This window comes from Oryzias melastigma, linkage group LG11 (assembly GCF_002922805.2).
Source record: "Oryzias melastigma strain HK-1 linkage group LG11, ASM292280v2, whole genome shotgun sequence".
Lineage (NCBI taxonomy): Eukaryota > Metazoa > Chordata > Actinopteri > Beloniformes > Adrianichthyidae > Oryzias > Oryzias melastigma.
Window position 1 is genome coordinate 25,715,263 of NC_050522.1, and position 16,900 is coordinate 25,732,162.

A 16,900-nucleotide genomic window follows, 5' to 3' on the forward strand; every position below is an offset into this window, starting at 1 on the left:
ATTCAATATGTATTCTCACAATTCTTAAAATAAAAATAAAGTCTTCAAATATGCAAAAAATCTGCCAAAGAGGTAAAAATAAAAATGGAGTTCTTATTTTAAGAAAGACATTCTAGTCACTAAGACAAGCTTTCTCAAAAAAGCGGATTTTGTTCTTTAATAAGTTTTTTTTTCTTGCAAGAAAGAAAATCAAACTTTTTTTTCCTTTACAACAAACAGAAAGAACTTTTTGTGAAGTTATTTCATTACGAGAGCAAAACTTCGACAGGTGAAAGCTGAAACCACCATTTGTACAAAATAATGAAGTATTTCTTTGCTCAAAATAAGTATCTGAACTAAAAATGCTTCTTTTTTAAAATAATAATAATAATATAACAGTTTACTTATTCAAAATTAATTAAAATAAAAATAACGTCTTTGAAAATGGTAAAAATCGTATTTTAAGAAAGAAATTCTACTCATCGTGAAATGGTTTCTCAAATACGTTGATTTTGTTCTTGAAAAACTTCGTTAAATCTGTTATTTTTTCTTACAAGACTCTTTTTTCCTTTAATAGAAACAGACAAACGTTTTTGTGGATTTTTCTGCATCATAAGAGCAAAACGTCAACAAGTGGAAGTTGAAACCGGCATTTTAACAAAATAATTATGCTTTTTTTTAACTCAAATTAAAAATCTGGAACAAAAAATGCTTGTATTTGTAAAAAAATAATACAACAATTTACCTATTAGGTTAATATTTTTCACCTCTGCAAACAAGTACATTGTAAAAATAAAAATAAAGTCTTTAATAAGCAAAAATATCTGCCAGTGTTGTAAGAATACAGGATTTGTTTCTCTTAATCCCTGTTTTATTACTTTAATCACATTTTTATGTTTCCATATGTGTTAGGGTCTTATGTATTGTTTAGATGTAATTGTGTTTTTCTAATAAGACTTTTTAGTCCCTTAAGATTCAGTTTTTCATTCACTCAAACCGACATCTCCCATTTAAACGACCAAACTGACGTTTTATCCAATCAGAAGTCTGTTTCCATCACGGACGTCTTCTTCTTGTGGATTTTTAAAACAGAAATGGTTATATTAAAAGCTCAGTGGTTCCTGGTTTGATTTGTTTTTTTCGTAGTATGAATAACCCCGTCATCACCCACAATGCAACACTTTAATAGTCCGGCTCACTGACTTCGCCTTATTACCTGTAAAGGTGGAATAAAAAAAAAAAAAACATGATCTCTGGAGAAAAGAACATTTGAACTTTATATTAAATCAGTTTCCTTTGTTATTCATTGGAGGTTAGAATCCATCTGATGAGATTCTTTCAGTTCTGATCTGTTTACAAATAAAGTTTTCAAAAGTCAGATTATTCTGTTAACATTTGACTCTCTAGAACATAAAGTGTGAACGTTTTCCAAAAAACTCCATAATTCTGAAGACATTTTATTTTGAAAATCCCCCAAAAGCTCATTGATCCAGTGGATCCGATGGATTGAGATCCTTCAACTAAACAATAATTCAGTTTGATTTTTGTCTACACTAATTAAAAAACCACAAAGACGCTCAGGAAAATGTCAGAAAGTTAAGAGATCACATGCTTTAAATTTGACCAATCAGAGGAGAAGCTGCAGTGTGACATCATCACTTTGGTCACACATTTTCTCTCTTTTGAATCTACAAGTTAAATCCAACGAGTTTTTCAAAATTATTTAGTTTTATTTTGAAAAACCCTCAAAATTTGATTGATCCAGTCGATCTGACGGATTATTCTTAAACTAAATGATAAATCTGTTTGATTTCTGTCAGAGAAAAAACAAAAAAACTACAGTAAAGTACAACAAGGTGAAGATTTTAAATGAAACAACAGAAATAAATGAACAGAATTCCAGATATTTTAAACCGACAATGATTTCCTTTAGCGAGAAATGTTAATATTTTCAAAAGTTTTCTACTCAACTGTTAAATTATTTTACATTTCTCAAGAAAAAAAAAGTTTATGTTTAAGGAATGAGATATTAAGAAAAAGCAAAGATGGAGGATGAAAACACTAAAGGATTTAAGTCACCAAATGAAGAGAAGAGGTAAAAAAACCAAAAGGTCGACGTCGAGGTCAAAGAGGAAGACGGTTTAAAATCCTAAAGAAAACAGGAAAAGACAGAAAGAAACTTCCTTAAACCTTCGTCTGTTCAATGCTGCGGATCATAAATACATCAGAGTCTCTTTAAACATTTATAAACGTTCTGAAATAAAACTAAAAGGTGGTTTTCTATACCAAACTTAAGATAAAGAAACAATTTTGGTTTGTGACGTAAAATAAAAACTGATAAAAATCCGTCATAATCTTTAACAGTAACAACAATTTCACATGTTGTTTCTAAAACTGCTAAATGACAAATTAACGGATATAATGAAACATAAAGTTGATGAATTAATTAAAGCTGAGAGACTTTAGTGATTCCTAAATAAAGAAGCAGGAGGAGCTCAGATCCTGAACTCACTGCTGCTTATTTCCTAAACAATCTTATGATTTACAGTTTTTAATAAAAACTAAAACAATATTTGGATGATAAAATGTTTTTTTCTAAAGAAATGCACGTTGTCCGTGGATGAATTCTTCCGTTTCCAAGAAATGACCAAACCTTTGAATTCAGGGGAAGAATGGCGTCCAGCCAGGAGAACGGGGGCGAATGTGGAGTCGGGCCACAACGAGACGGGGTTTTATGGAGACAAGCCCAGTATCGATTTGGTTCTGGTTCTGTGGACTGTTCCGAAGCAGCAGAAGATCTGAGGAATCTACTGAAGAATCGCAGCTTTCCTATTGGCCGTCATTCAGAAGTTCTCCATGAAACTATTGAATTCATATACTCCATATTTTTGACCACTTTGAAGGATAACTTTTAGTCGGGCTGTAACGAGTATCCAAATATTTAGAGATCTGATCCCAACATTTCTAGCATGAATATTTGTCACGTACTAGATCACTAATTCACAATCTTTATGAATCCAGAATTTAGTCAAATCCACTTCAGAAGATGTAATTATCGCTCTAAAATGGAGGAAAAACAAACTGAATGTGTTATGGTCACCAGGAAGTGAATGAAACTTCAAAGTAAAGTGTCGATGGAGCTCTTCATTTTTAAAATAAAGTTACTGGGGTTTTTGGGTTGACGTAAAAAAATGAAATTCAATTTTCTGAAATAAACAAAAAAATGTTTTAAAGATAATAGGGTAAATATAGAAAAATAGAATGTTCTGTGGAAAACTCAGTAAACAAAAGGACTGTGAGTGTTTTCTAGTCTTAAAAAGTCTTAATAATTTACAATAAGTTAAAAAGATCTTAAAAAGGTCCTAAAAATTTATTAAAAAGGTCATAAAAGTTTTCAAAAGGTCATCAAAAGTCTTAAAATAAGTTATAAAGTCTTAAAAAGATCTTTAAAAAGTCTTAAAAAGATCTTAAAAAGGTCTTAAAAGTTTTCAAAAGGTCATCAAAAGTCTTAAAATAAGTTAAAAGGTCTTAAAAAGATCTTTAAAAGATCTTAAAAATGTGTTAAAAAGCTCTTAAATCTATCTTTCGGAAACGTGTAGGAACCCCGTTTCCTTCATGATCAGTTTTCAAACAGTCGTCACTTCCATAAATTAAAAGTACGTCACTACCAAATCCTTGTCCCTGATTGGTCAAAGTATTAAGTGGTTTAACTTCCAACATAGAGCCTGAAAACTGTCGTAGAAACTTGATCGTGAATGCAAGAGCTTTGAATACGGAAGCCCAAAAGGCGCATATACTTGTGTTTACACAGACTTTTCGCTGTAGCTGCCTGATTACACGTACGTTTCTGAAGGCGTTGTGAACATAGGTGGTTTTTGATGAAGGGTTTAAGAACGAACCACAAGAAAATCAATTCAGAGTGAAAACTCATATTTTTCCACCTGCTTTTCTTTGTTCAGGGTCAGCAGATGGACCTGGTTCTGAACCGGTTCAGAACCCTTCCAGGGAACTAGTTTACGACAAACAACCATTCCAACGATCACATCGGAGCAGGAGTGTCAAAGTCAATCGCACAAGGGGCTGAAATCCAAAACACACCTTAGATCGCGGGACGAACAGGATAAACATTTACTGAATACTTAAAACTACATTTTTAAAACTGTAACTTTTTAACATAAACTGAATTAAACTTAAACTGAATTTGGCTGCTGAAGAAGATACTGCTGACAGCTGAAAATGCTGAAATTGATAAATAAAAAAGCTGAAGATAACAGCTAAAAATACTGAAGCTGATAGTAAACAAAAATATTAGCTAAATGCCAAATTAGCCTTAAAAACAAACAAACAAAAAACTTAAGTTAGCCAAAACATTTAGCATGAAGTTAAAAAAATAGCTAAACTTCAAAATAGCCTAAAACACTTTAAAAAAAGCCTAAATTGGCTAATACAGCTAGCATGTTGCTAAAATATTAGCTAAATTCCAAACTAGCATAAAAAACAACCAAAAAAAAACTTAAGTTAGCCAAAACGCATGAAGCTGAAAAAGTTAATACATTTTTAAAGCATCCTAAAAAACTGAAAAAAGCCTAAATTAGCCAAAGCAGCTAGCATGTAGCTGAAATGTTCGCTAAACTAGCCTAGCCTAAAAATCTTAGTAAATAGTCCCAAAAGTTAGCAGAATGCCAACTTAAATAACTTTCAATATTTTACTCTCCATAAAAATATATTTAAAGTGAAATAAGTGCAAGATAACATCGGGTCATTAGTAACAGTGAAATGATCTGGAGGGCCGGATAGAATCACATGGAGGGCCGGATTCGGCCCCCGGGCCGTGACTTTGACACATGCATCAGAGAAACTAGTTCAGCTAAATCGCATATTTGTTGCACTGGAGGAGCAATCAGAAAATAACATAAAAACATCTTTTTTTTTTCCTTTTTCCAAACGTGTTCATCATTAAACATGATCACTTGTTAGCTAAAAATAAAATAGCAAACGGACAAAAAAATAAACCCAACTTTGTATTTCTTTTCATCATCAGATGGGAGATAACCAACACGGGCATCGGTTGCTTCCTGAAAGCGTCTCTCAACCGTCTGTAACTCTATGCAGAGATTGTCTCAGAGTTGCATAAGCTCGGCTGCCATACGTTCAATATCCACATCGAGTTCGTCATTAGTGGAACTCCAGCAGATCGCCGGAGGAGACGCGGCACAGCGGAGCGTTCCTCATCAGAACTGATGGTTTCATGGTAAATATGTAAATATTTCTACTCTGGGAGGGATCACCACTTGATGTTTTAGTTTGTTATTCACAGAAATATTAAAAACTGGAACTTGTTACAAAAATAAAAGTGTCTAGGTCTTAATATTAAGAGAATAAGAGCGTGTGATTTTACTACTGCTTCTTATTTGGATTTATTTGCGATATAAAATAATTCTAACAGTTGTTTGATTACGGTTGAGGTGAATGACGTCAACGAAACTCGGAGAACCTGGTTGCCGAGGCGACGGTGGCCGAAAACCATCAGCCGGAAACGGAAAATCCACAAGATTTCAGAGCTGTAGACACTTTTATTAAAACTTTGTAATAAATGGTTTAGTGTTCAGGATCAGCTTAAATGTGTCAAAAGAGGTAAACGCTTCACTAATTAAAACAATGATTTTAACACTTTTACATCTAGTTCCAGACCAGTGTTTACGGTAGCTTCAACCCGTCCGTCACGGAGAAAAGTGGTTTCACTCTGGAATATAAGACTTTATACTTCTATGTTGCATTTTGGTGAAAAACTGATTTAAAGTGTTACTTGTTTGTAAGGCGTTGGGGCCCAAAGGTCGACCCGCGGGCCAAATTTGGCTCGCCAAGTCGTAGAGTGCTTAGTTAAAACCCCTTATTCATTTCCTTTTGATACTCTAGGAGTGTCCAAAGTCAGTCCTCGAGGCCCAGTGTCCTAAATGTCTTCCAACCGACCTGCAATTAAAGCTCCTTATTGGCCGATTACACCTGATCCAGGTAATCAACAGCAGATAAGGCAGGATTACTGGAAAACCTGCTCTACGGTGCTCCAAAATTATACACTGTAATGTATTCGGCCTCCGGGTGGCGCTGTTAGCACTTTGACACAACCCCAGAGTGAGTAACGCTGGGTTCACATTGGACGTGGAGGCGCCACAAAGCGGCGAGGAGCGGAGTGTGATTCTCACCAAACAAGCGATTTCCTGCGCTGGTCGACAGGCGATTCTGCTAGAGTTTTTTGTTTGTTTTTGCCATCATGGGTAAATTAATAACCTAAAAATGTGTTCTTCTACACCCCAAACCCCGCTCCAGAGTCGGCCCTCTACGACGATGTGTTGTGACTGTTTATGTTCATCCCTACAGTCTGTTTAGATACAAAAACATGATCGCATTTGTCAATCGCGCCGTTTTATTGTGAAAATTGGCTATATTTTCAAAATAAACTGTATTTCCTCATGTATCTTGCTGCAAGAATTGACGCGGATCGCTCACATAATAGACTGGACGCCGAAACAATCTGCTGCACGGACGTGGAGGACCGCGGCGCTCGGCGTCTGGTGTAAAATCTACTAGAAACAAAAACGACACGAATGATTCGAGAAACTCGACTGAAGTTTCTGTTTTCTTAAAGTTCTTTGTGGGTTTTAAATGGAGTGAACCCACGGCGTCCTGCTCACCTCACCACACCTACGTCTAAGAAAAACACGGATATCATCCAGACAAATCGTCAAGTTTCTGAAGAATAAAAACTATATTTGACTTAATTCTAGTTTAACATCCTTTAGAGCGGCTGAACTAACTTCATTTATGTCTATATGCATTCAAAGTAAAACAGTTTGATTTTTCACTACAAGCATCCACTCAGACGATTGATGAACACCAGACTCATTAGTTTCTATCACAACACAGATCCAGACTTAATGGTGGGAGGGGGAACCTGAAACCAGACGACTGAAACCACGACAAATGACGGGTAATAGACCCAAAAGAGTTAATTACACAAACTCGATAGGTCTCAGTTTCAAATATGAAATGTATATCGAAAGAAAAAACAGCTCATTTCCTGGTGATCAAAGAATTCACATCGTTCTGGGAAAAGACGGCGAGAAGCTGCAGCTCACCACGTCTGTGGAAGTTCATCTGGAAGAGTTTGGATATTGTTTCTCTTTCTGTTGCGTAAAAAGAAGAAAAACGGGTTAAATTAGAAACTGGAGTACAAAAAGCATGACTAGAGGTCAGAGGTCAAGCTTTCAGAGCCTCAATGAAACACTGAACGTATATAGAGGACTCACCTTTAACCAGATCCAGTGTTAGAAGAAGAGGAGACGGTGCCGGTATCATCCTTTTAACACTTTCATTTGTCCATTTTTTTCTATTTTATTACAAACTAGAAAGAAAAAATGGTCAAATACGAAAGAAAAGGATTTACAATAAGTATATATAATATCTGCTACACTATCGGAAAGTGATTTTCACCGTGCAAAAGTATTTACATGATGTTCAGTATGTGTCATTGTTCTGAGTGGATAAAGTCGTACATGTTCTAGGAATGGGTCGACCAAAGGCCAAGTCTCCAGTATCATTATTTTTCTTTTTTAGGATTTTTTTTCTTCTCAAATTCCTAAATTTTCAGTAATTTTCTAGCATATTTTTAGCATATTTCTGTTTTGATTTTTTTTACATGAACCACAGTTGAAAATAAAGGAAAATACTCTAAATTATCATGTGTTGTCATAATTTGATCTATTTTAGTCTATTTGTATTTTTTTTCTATATTATTTTTAGTAAAAAAATTACCCGTCAAAAGTGATGGTGTAACGTTTTATTGTGAAAGTGTTCTAGGGTTAATGGTGTCCATTAGGAGCCATACGATACCTAGATATCCCAAGAACAGTTTTTCACTTTTTTAAGCTAAAGTTCCTGCATTCCTTCACTCGTTTTTATCTGAGCCGCTACAAAGCATCAGAATCCACGTTATCATATGATACTGGCAGCAACGTGTCAGAGTTTGGTACCCATTTCAAATAAAAACAAAGAAGTTCCAAAACCACGAGTCTAAATAAACATTTAACACAAGCTGGTTCTAGAAAGATCTTGTTGTTTTGGTCGCGGTGTAGAGCTGTTCAAAGAGGCTCAGTGTGCTGCCAACTAGTGGTCGGAGGTTTAGATGGAAGTCAAAACTAAGAGGCTGAAGGAATAAATATATAATTAATTATTATCTTGTTATATTGAATTGATACAAGTATTGCCAAATGAAATATGACGACATTTTGCCAAATCTATTTTCCTACACCTCTAGTATCCATGAGGGCTAAAACACAGAAATATAAAACAGTAAAGAAGATCATTGTATCATCTGCAAAGAAAGAGATTCTAATGTTTGGAAAAGTAGTAAATTTTATTAAAGTCGCACTTTGATAATCTATTGTAAAGATGTTCTTAATGTTTTTTTTTTTAAATATCATTATTATGATGTTTTAGCCTAATTAAAAAATATATGTAGTTTTCTAGGACATAGTTTCTGCAGAATGCCAGGAGTTCATTGGAAATCTACCTCTGAGTTGTGGGCGGGGTTGATGGTGTGGATTAAGCCCGCCCCTTCTTGCAGTAACTTCAATGTTTCTGTGTTCTTCCACTAGCTTACAGCCCCTCACACCTCCAAGGTAACATTAGCAGTAGATCCAGATTCAAGCTCAGATGAAGACAATGAAGACGTTCATGGATCTACTTGCCTATATGGTCCCAGACGAGGGTCTGTTTGGGTGTATTTCGCCTTTTTTTGTCTTAACAACATAATTAATAGTAAACGAGCACTGGGAACACTTTTACAATAGAAAAAATATAGTTAAGTCATAGTTTCTGGAGAGCGGCAGGAATTTGACCTTTAGCTGTGAGTGGGACTGTTGGTGTGGAAGTAAGCCTTTGTTTGTATCCCGTCATCCATCTGTTTATTTGCTCTTGCAGCCCTTCATAACCCCAAGCTAATATTAGCGTTTCAACAAAAAAGTCGACCAATATCGTTACTATCCAGCTGTAAAGTTCGTATAGGACGAGGAAACGTTCATGGATCTATTTGTATGCAAGTGAATGATCGGAAAGGGGGCGGAGCAGGGAGCTTGTGGCCCCGCCCATTGCATTTTCTACATCACAAATACGATCTTTGACAAACGATATTTATTTGTCTGCTTCTGATTCAGAACAATTTGAATAAACAAATAGTCAGAAATTGAACTTTGAGCTTAATTTTCTTCATATATGTCTTTAATCATAAGAAAAATGACACATAAACGGTTAAAAACACATTTTTTCACTGGAGTGAGTCTTCAGAAACACATCTTTATCATCCTATGAAGCTCCCGCCTATCGAGCAGGACGGGACGGGAGGTCAGTCGCGCATATTTAAGCCGTCGCTAACCGTTCTGGAATGAAGCGAAAAGACCACAAGTCAGAGATGAGAAGAGCGTGGGGGGGGGCAGAGTGAGAAACAGCACAGAGGAAGACAGAGGGAGCGAGAGAAAACCAAGAGTGGTTCTAAGAGGAATATTTCAGGCTGGTAAATGGAGCAGAACTCCATTCCAGCTCCTCTCTTAACCTCCCCCGGTGTCTCATCCTGTGCATGCAAAGCATGAAGCCCAGGAGACAGAGAAAACAAAGAAGAGCTGAAGAGCCAAGGTTTGGAGCTCAATCACACTCAACACACACTCTGCTAAACCATCAAAGCATCACAACCAAAGGAAGCTGCTTTAGAAATATTTTTTTTGACATTTTTGTGCTGCAAAACAGACACTCATTGATCTGCTGGAGCTGGAATCAGTTTTGAAACATGACGAATATTTTATAAAAAGAGGAAAATGAAGATGTTTAGACACTTCTTTAGGATTTTACCTTGGAACCATCCTTACACTTTTGTTAATTTGAATCACATTTTGATTCATTACTCTACAGAAGAAACCAGAAAAGCTGAGATTAAAAGTCACCATTAAACTTCCATTTGATTAACAGCCAAGAACACAGAAAATACTCTGAATGATGTTACAGAAGTAGAAAGTAAACTCCTGGTTTAATACAAAAATGATCACCAGATTTTTAGAAAAAAACAAAGTGGTCAATCTGGTCATTTTTCTTTAACCAAACCCTCCCACATATGAGTTTTGTGACAGCCTAGGCCTGATGACAATCAAGTTCTGTAGGTTTCCATCTTCAGTTTGATGCGTTCTTCTAACAGCAGAGTTTATTTACTGCCACTACAGCGGACACCAACAACCGTGTGACCAAAGTTCCATCCATCCATCTTCTTCCGTTCATCCAGGACCGTGTGGGGCAGCAGTCTAAGTAGAGACCAAGACTTCCCTCTCCCTGGCCACTTCCTTAAGCTCCTCTGGGGGGACCCCAAGGTGTTCCCAGGCCAAGAGATGTAGTCTCTGCAGTGTCATGGGTCTTCCCCGGGACCTCCACCCAGTGGGACATGTCCAAACAGCTCTCCAGGGAGGCGTCCAGGAGGCATCAGGCAAGATCTCTTCTCACCCTTCCTCCAAGGGAGCGGCCAAGAAACTAATTTCAGCCACTAGTAGTCTGGATCTTGTTCTTTGGGTCATAACCCAAAGATCATGACCATAGGGGAGTAGTGGAACGAAGATTGATGGGTAAATTGAGAGCTTTGCTTTCTCACCACAGCATAGTGGTCCCATAACGGTTGACACCGCTCCAATCCACCTGTCCATCTTCCGCTCTGGTTTTCCCTCACTCGTGAACAAGAATCGTCACCTTATTGTGGTGGAGGGGTTTGAGGGCCCGAGTGATCCTGGGAGCTTTGCTGTCTGGGGCTTCTGCCCCTGATAGGGTCTCCCATAGCAGACAGGTCCTGGGTGACCAGCCAGACAAAGAGCGGTTCAGAACCCCTTTATGAGACAAAGTTTATGTAAATGTTCGTTTCGGGCTTCTATGTTCAAACGTTTATATTCATGCATAGCTATGCAGGATTTAACAACCGTTTAGAAGTGACCGTTTAGAAGCTGAACTCATGTTCAAAGCTACACCAGGTGGAACTTTGACCAATCAGGGACTTGGATTTGGTGATGCGTATGGATCTGATTTATTTGGTGAACCTGGACATGGTGACGTGCCTGACGACATCGGCGTTTGTTGATGAAATAAAGATGAACCGAGGCCAGTCTCCTGACTTGTGGGTAATCCATATCCTCCATTGCAAGGATGCTAGCGATGAACTTAAACTTTATTTTTTTTGTGCCCAAATCTCAAGACATCAACATTTTACGCCAAGACTCTTGAACTGTAGGTGTTGAACATGCGCTGGTAAAAAGTAGGATGATGTGTTTGTTGCTTTAGTCAGAAGGGGAGGAGCTCGTCACCCGAAGAGGGCGGAGCAGAGCCACTGCTCCTCCACATGCTGATGAGCCAGTTGAGGAGCTCAAACACCCCTGAATGCCTCCCGGGAGGTGTTCAGGGCATGTCCCACTGGGAGGAGATCCCAGGGAAGACCCAGGACACGCTCCAGAGACGACATCTCTCTGCTGGCCTGGGAACCACTCGGGGTCCCCCAAAGGAGCTGGAGACTGCTGTCCCCACGACCCAAACCAGATGAGAGGAAGAGATGGAAGGACGGGCGGATGGTGGGATGGAGGATGGATGGATGGATGGACGGATGGTTGGATGAACGGACGGATGATGGATGGATAGATAGATAGATTGTTGGATGGATGGATGGATGGCTGGATGGAAGGATTGATAAATGGATGGATAGACGGATTGATAAATGGATGGATAGACGGATTGATAAATGGATGGATAGAAGGATTGATGAATAGATGGATAGAAGGATTGATAAATGGATGGATAGAAGAATTGATAAATGGATGGATAGACGGATTGATAAATGGATGGATAGAAGGATTGATGAATAGATGGATAGAAGGATTGATAAATGGAAGAATGGAAGGATAGAAGGATTAATAAATGGATGGATAGAAAAATTGATGAATGGATGGATAGAATGATTGATAAATAGATGGATAGAATGATTGATAAATGGATGGATAGAAGGATTGATAAATAGATGGATAGAAGGATTGATAAATAGATGGATAGAAGGATTGATAAATAGATGGATAGAATGATTGATAAATGGATGGATGGATAGAAGGATTGATAAATGGAAGGATAGAATGATTGATAAATGGATGGATGGATAGAAGGATTGATAAATGGAAGGATAGAAGGATTGATAAATGGAAGGATAGAAGGATTGATAAATGGAAGAATGGAAGGATAGAAGGATTGATAAATGGATGGATAGAAGAATTGATGAATGGATGGATAGACAGATGGATGGATGGACGGATGGATGGATGGAAGGATGGATGGATGGATGGATGGATGGATGGACAGATGGATCATGGATGGATAGATAGATAGATTGTTGGATTAATGAATGGATGGATAGACAGAAGGATGGATGGATGGATGGATGGATGGATGGATGGATGGATGGATGGATGGATGGATGGATGGATGGATGGATGGACGGATGGATGGATGGACAGATGGACGGATGGATGAACAGATGGAGAGATGGATGGACGGATGGATGGATGTACAGATGGATGGATGGATGGATGGATGAACGGATGGATGGATGGATGAACGGATGGAGAGATGGATGGACGGATAGATGAATGGACACAAGGTTGGATGGATGGACAGACAATGATAGACGTATAGATCGATAAATGAATGGATGGATGGACCGAAAAATGGAGGGAGGGATGGATGGATGGATGGATTGATGGATGGATCGATGGATTGAGGGATGCATAGAAATAATGATAGATGAATGGACAGATGAATGGATGTTTTGTTTTATGACATGACCTTTCTTGCATCTGCATCAGAACTGGACACTTCCTTTCCTTTTTTCCTAATACCATCAAAGTGTTTGAAAGACTTTACTTCATATTTAAGCAGCAAAATTACATAATTTTTTTTAATTTCTGGTGTGTTTTTACGAGAAATCTAATAAGTTCCTCTTTTCTTCCCAAACCACTGAGCCCAAACTTTATTGTTTTGGACACAAACGTTTAGCTTATCGCTCCAAAAGAGAATTTATCCTGATTGGAATCTCGCTAGAATCCAGCTGCCTGAAAGTACGAACAGTCCGAGCCAAAGACGCTGATCCAGATCTAATCCCAAGAAAGTTTCTGCTCTCATCTTACTAATGAATGTTTTGCTCAACCCTCATTTGATGCCAGTTTTCTTTAATCAAATGTTTTGGTTCTGACGTGTCAGCGACTGCTTTGAGTTTCATTTTTAATCAGACATGCTGATCCGTTTTCAAGCAGACAAACTTGGTTTGTTCCAGACCCACCACCAGTTTTTTTTTTTGTCTTAATGGGTTTTTGTTTTCCTGCAAGCTTAACGTAGCTGGGAACATTTCAACCACCGTTTACTTTCTAATGTTTTTAATATTGCTTAACCGCGTTCTATTTTAGCATGTTCTTGTAGCATTTTTTGATGATGGAGGACATATGTAAACAAAACTGAAAGGCAAATCATAATAATGGTAATGGCGTGCAAAATATAACTTGGAAAATACACAAATTAAACGAGATGAATATAATTTTTCACTATTAAAATATATATAACATATATATTATTACTAATCTATTCCATGACTGTATTTTTAATATTTGAGTTTCCTGATCAAATACATGACAAATCGGCAGGTGAAGCACCAGCATTCATGCACTGTACTGTTTTGGTCTTTCTGTCGTTATAAAAGACATTTTACTTTTTGATTCCATCATTTTTTTATTTCTCGCCATCTGTCTGATTACATTGGTGCCAGTTTGTGACTCATTTATAGTCATTTTATCCGCTAAAAATGAACTTTAGAAATACACTAGGTGAGGCCGCAGTACACATGCCTCAGGACAGAGGGCGCTGGTGATCCCAGAGAATGAGACGAAGGGAAGCCATCCAGTTACAATTTAATATTGCTTAGCATCATTTTTTAAATGTAGGATTAAGTTTCTAAACTCAGGAAATAGTGGAGACTCGTCTCTGGCGGTGATCTTCATTTAGACAGAGAGACTTTGAAAACTGAAGAAAGAAAAAGAAGACTTCTTCTTATTCACGTGTTTCCTCAGAAGTAGCAGATCAAAGACTTCATTTATAAGTCAACAACAACAGTTTTGGTGATTTTTTTCTATGCCACAGTTCTAAAGTTCCAGGTATGTGTCAATGCAAATACAGTACGGGTCACATCCCGAGAAAACTGCAAAAACATAAATAAAAACGCCACGTATCCCCAGAAAAATACGGCATTGAAATACGGATTAAATGGAGTTTGAAAACTTTGACGTAGCAAATATGGTGGGCGGGGCCACAAGCTCCCTGTCCAATGGGAGGGAGAAGTTGGCAGTCCCCACCAAATCTCAAAGATGAATTAGAGATTAGCTAATATTGTAGCCTTATGCTAAGTGATTTGGCTAATTTAGACGTTTTACCGTTTTTTTGTGGCTAATTTGGCATTTAGCTAACATTTCTTCAACATGCTAGCTGTTCTAGCTAATTTAGGATTTTTTCTGTTTTGTTAGGCTAATTTAGAGCTTAGCTAATACTTTAGCATCATGCTAGCTGTTTTGGCTAAATTAGATCTTTTACCACTTTTTTAGGCTAATTTATCATAAGCTTACAGTTCAGCTACATTCTAGCTGTTTTAGCTAATTCAGGCTTTTTTCAGTTTATAGGCTAATTTGGAGCTTAGCTAGTATTTTAGCCTTATGCTAGCTGATTTGGCTAAATTAGACATTTTACTAGTTAATTTGGCATTGTGCTAATGTTTCCACAACATGGTAGCTGTTTTGGCTCATTTAGGATATTTTCAGTTTTTAGGCTAATTTGGAGCCTAGCTAATATTTTAGCTTTATGCTAGCTGTTTGGCTAAATTAGACATTTTACCAGTTTTTTTGGCATTCAGCTAATATTTTAGCTACATGCTGGCAGTTTTGACTAATTGGGAATTCTTTCATTTTTTTTAAGAATAATTTGGCATTTCGCTAATATTTTAGCTAGCTATAAACTTCGTTGTTTTCTATTTGCTTCAGCCATTTCAGCCATCAACCTAAGCATTTTCAGCTATTAGCTTCAGCGTTTTTAGCTATCAATTTTAGGTTCTTCAGCTATCAGCACTAGCATCTTCAGCAGCTGAATTCAAGTTACATCTTTGACACTAGCATTATCGCAGGTAATACTATATATATATTAAAATGTTTGAGTATTATTATTTTTCTCTATGAAGATTACAGAAATGAATTGCTTAAAATTTGGTTATGTGTGTCTTTCTGGAAAACCGTAAATGTTAACGTTTAGGCTGTGATTGTTACACTTTTTCTGTTAGCCCACAAACCGGCCCCCCATCAGAGAAGAAAATTGTTTTGTGGCCCTCACAAGAAAAAGTTTGGGGACCCCCCTGTTCTAGAAAACGATGCAGATTTTTAGATTGAGCCTAAAATCATAGTTAAAATGTTGTTGGGAACGCTTTGAAAACAGATCAGAAGGACTTTAAAGCGCTCCGTTGGTTCCCACATTCTCAGTGTTTTTCTGCCTGTTATGAGCACAAACATGCACAGTTTGGCGCTCAGAGAAACACTCCAGCGTGAGAGGAAGGCACTCATTGGTACGTGCTCCAACGAGCCTCGTAGCTTCATCAAAGAGACCTCATCATCATCGCCTCCCCCCACATGGTTCATGTTCGCCTATCGCTCGTGCCCACACTGCATGACTGCACTGATGGACCAGCACAATCAGCCATAATGCTTTACAGATGTTATGGGTGTTCTAAAGCCAACACTACAGCCCCGGGCAGACCCATTTGAAACCCCATCTGTTCACGGATGTCACTGAATGTGACTATGTGTTGCTGAAAACCAGCCACGATCACAGGGAGACATTTTTAAATTAAGAACACATCGACGGATGATTTATGTTTCCCCGTTCCTCCCTGTCGTTGACTAATCACCTGAACAGAAACCAGCAGGTGCAAACTGATTTGCTGAAGGGTGATTCCACAGATGAAATGTTGTAAATTTACTATTAATCAGGACCAAGAAGCAGCACTAAGCCGGAAGAGACGCGTAAATATGACAGCCGACATGATGTGAACAAAGCAGCGTCCCCCGTCGTGTTCAACATGTGAGCTGCTGCTAAATGAAGACGTGCGGCATACCAGAACGTGCACGAACCGCCAGTGAAACGGGAAATACAGCGAGGGGAGGGCTGGAGGCGCGGTCAGATTCTGCATATTCCTGTGGTCTGCTGCTCAGGATCCTGCGGTCCGGGCTTTAACTCTTAATTATGGAGAAAGCAACGCTTTTGGTCACGAAAGGAAATACCCTGTAGGTGAAACATCAATCCCAAACCATAAACCTCCAAGTGTCAAAAGCAGCAAGCTCACTGCGAACTGGAAAAGAGCTCCAGTACGGCCTCTGGTTCACACAATCACACCAAATATTGTAAAAACTGAGCAACCTGCAAAGGTTTTTGTGGGGATTTTTATAATTTCATTTATGTCTATTAGCCAAGATGGCAGATAACAGTCGCCTCCAGCAGTGGTTCTATGGAATGGTTATCGTGCCACCGTATTGCAAACAAAAGACACAGTTCTGAGATAAAAATGTTCTAAATTGGAGACTAAATGTAAAATTTTAAGGATAAAACTTCAAAACTTGCAAATGAAAATATTTATTTGCTTTCAAAAACATTGTTTTTGCTTTAAAAAAACATTTTTGCATTTGCTATTTTGCTATTTTTATTTTTGCTTTCATTTTTTTTTCTTTTTTCACAAAAGATTTTGGCATTTACAAACTTTTTATTTCGCATTCAAAAAATA

At 37.7% G+C, this 16,900-nt stretch overlaps 1 protein-coding gene and 1 long non-coding RNA gene across 2 annotated transcripts in view; one reads left to right on the forward strand and one right to left on the reverse strand.

The window, feature by feature from the left end:
* The window catches only part of LOC112162635 (RNA-binding motif, single-stranded-interacting protein 3), a 430,787-nt gene that overhangs the window by 316,404 nt on the left and 97,483 nt on the right, over positions 1-16,900 (reverse strand). The gene's annotated exons all lie outside the window — the stretch shown is intronic.
* Positions 4,770-5,576, forward strand: LOC112162636. The gene is made up of 2 exons (XR_002922115.2): positions 4,770-5,230; positions 5,426-5,576. It is a non-coding gene; the product is annotated as an uncharacterized LOC112162636 (long non-coding RNA).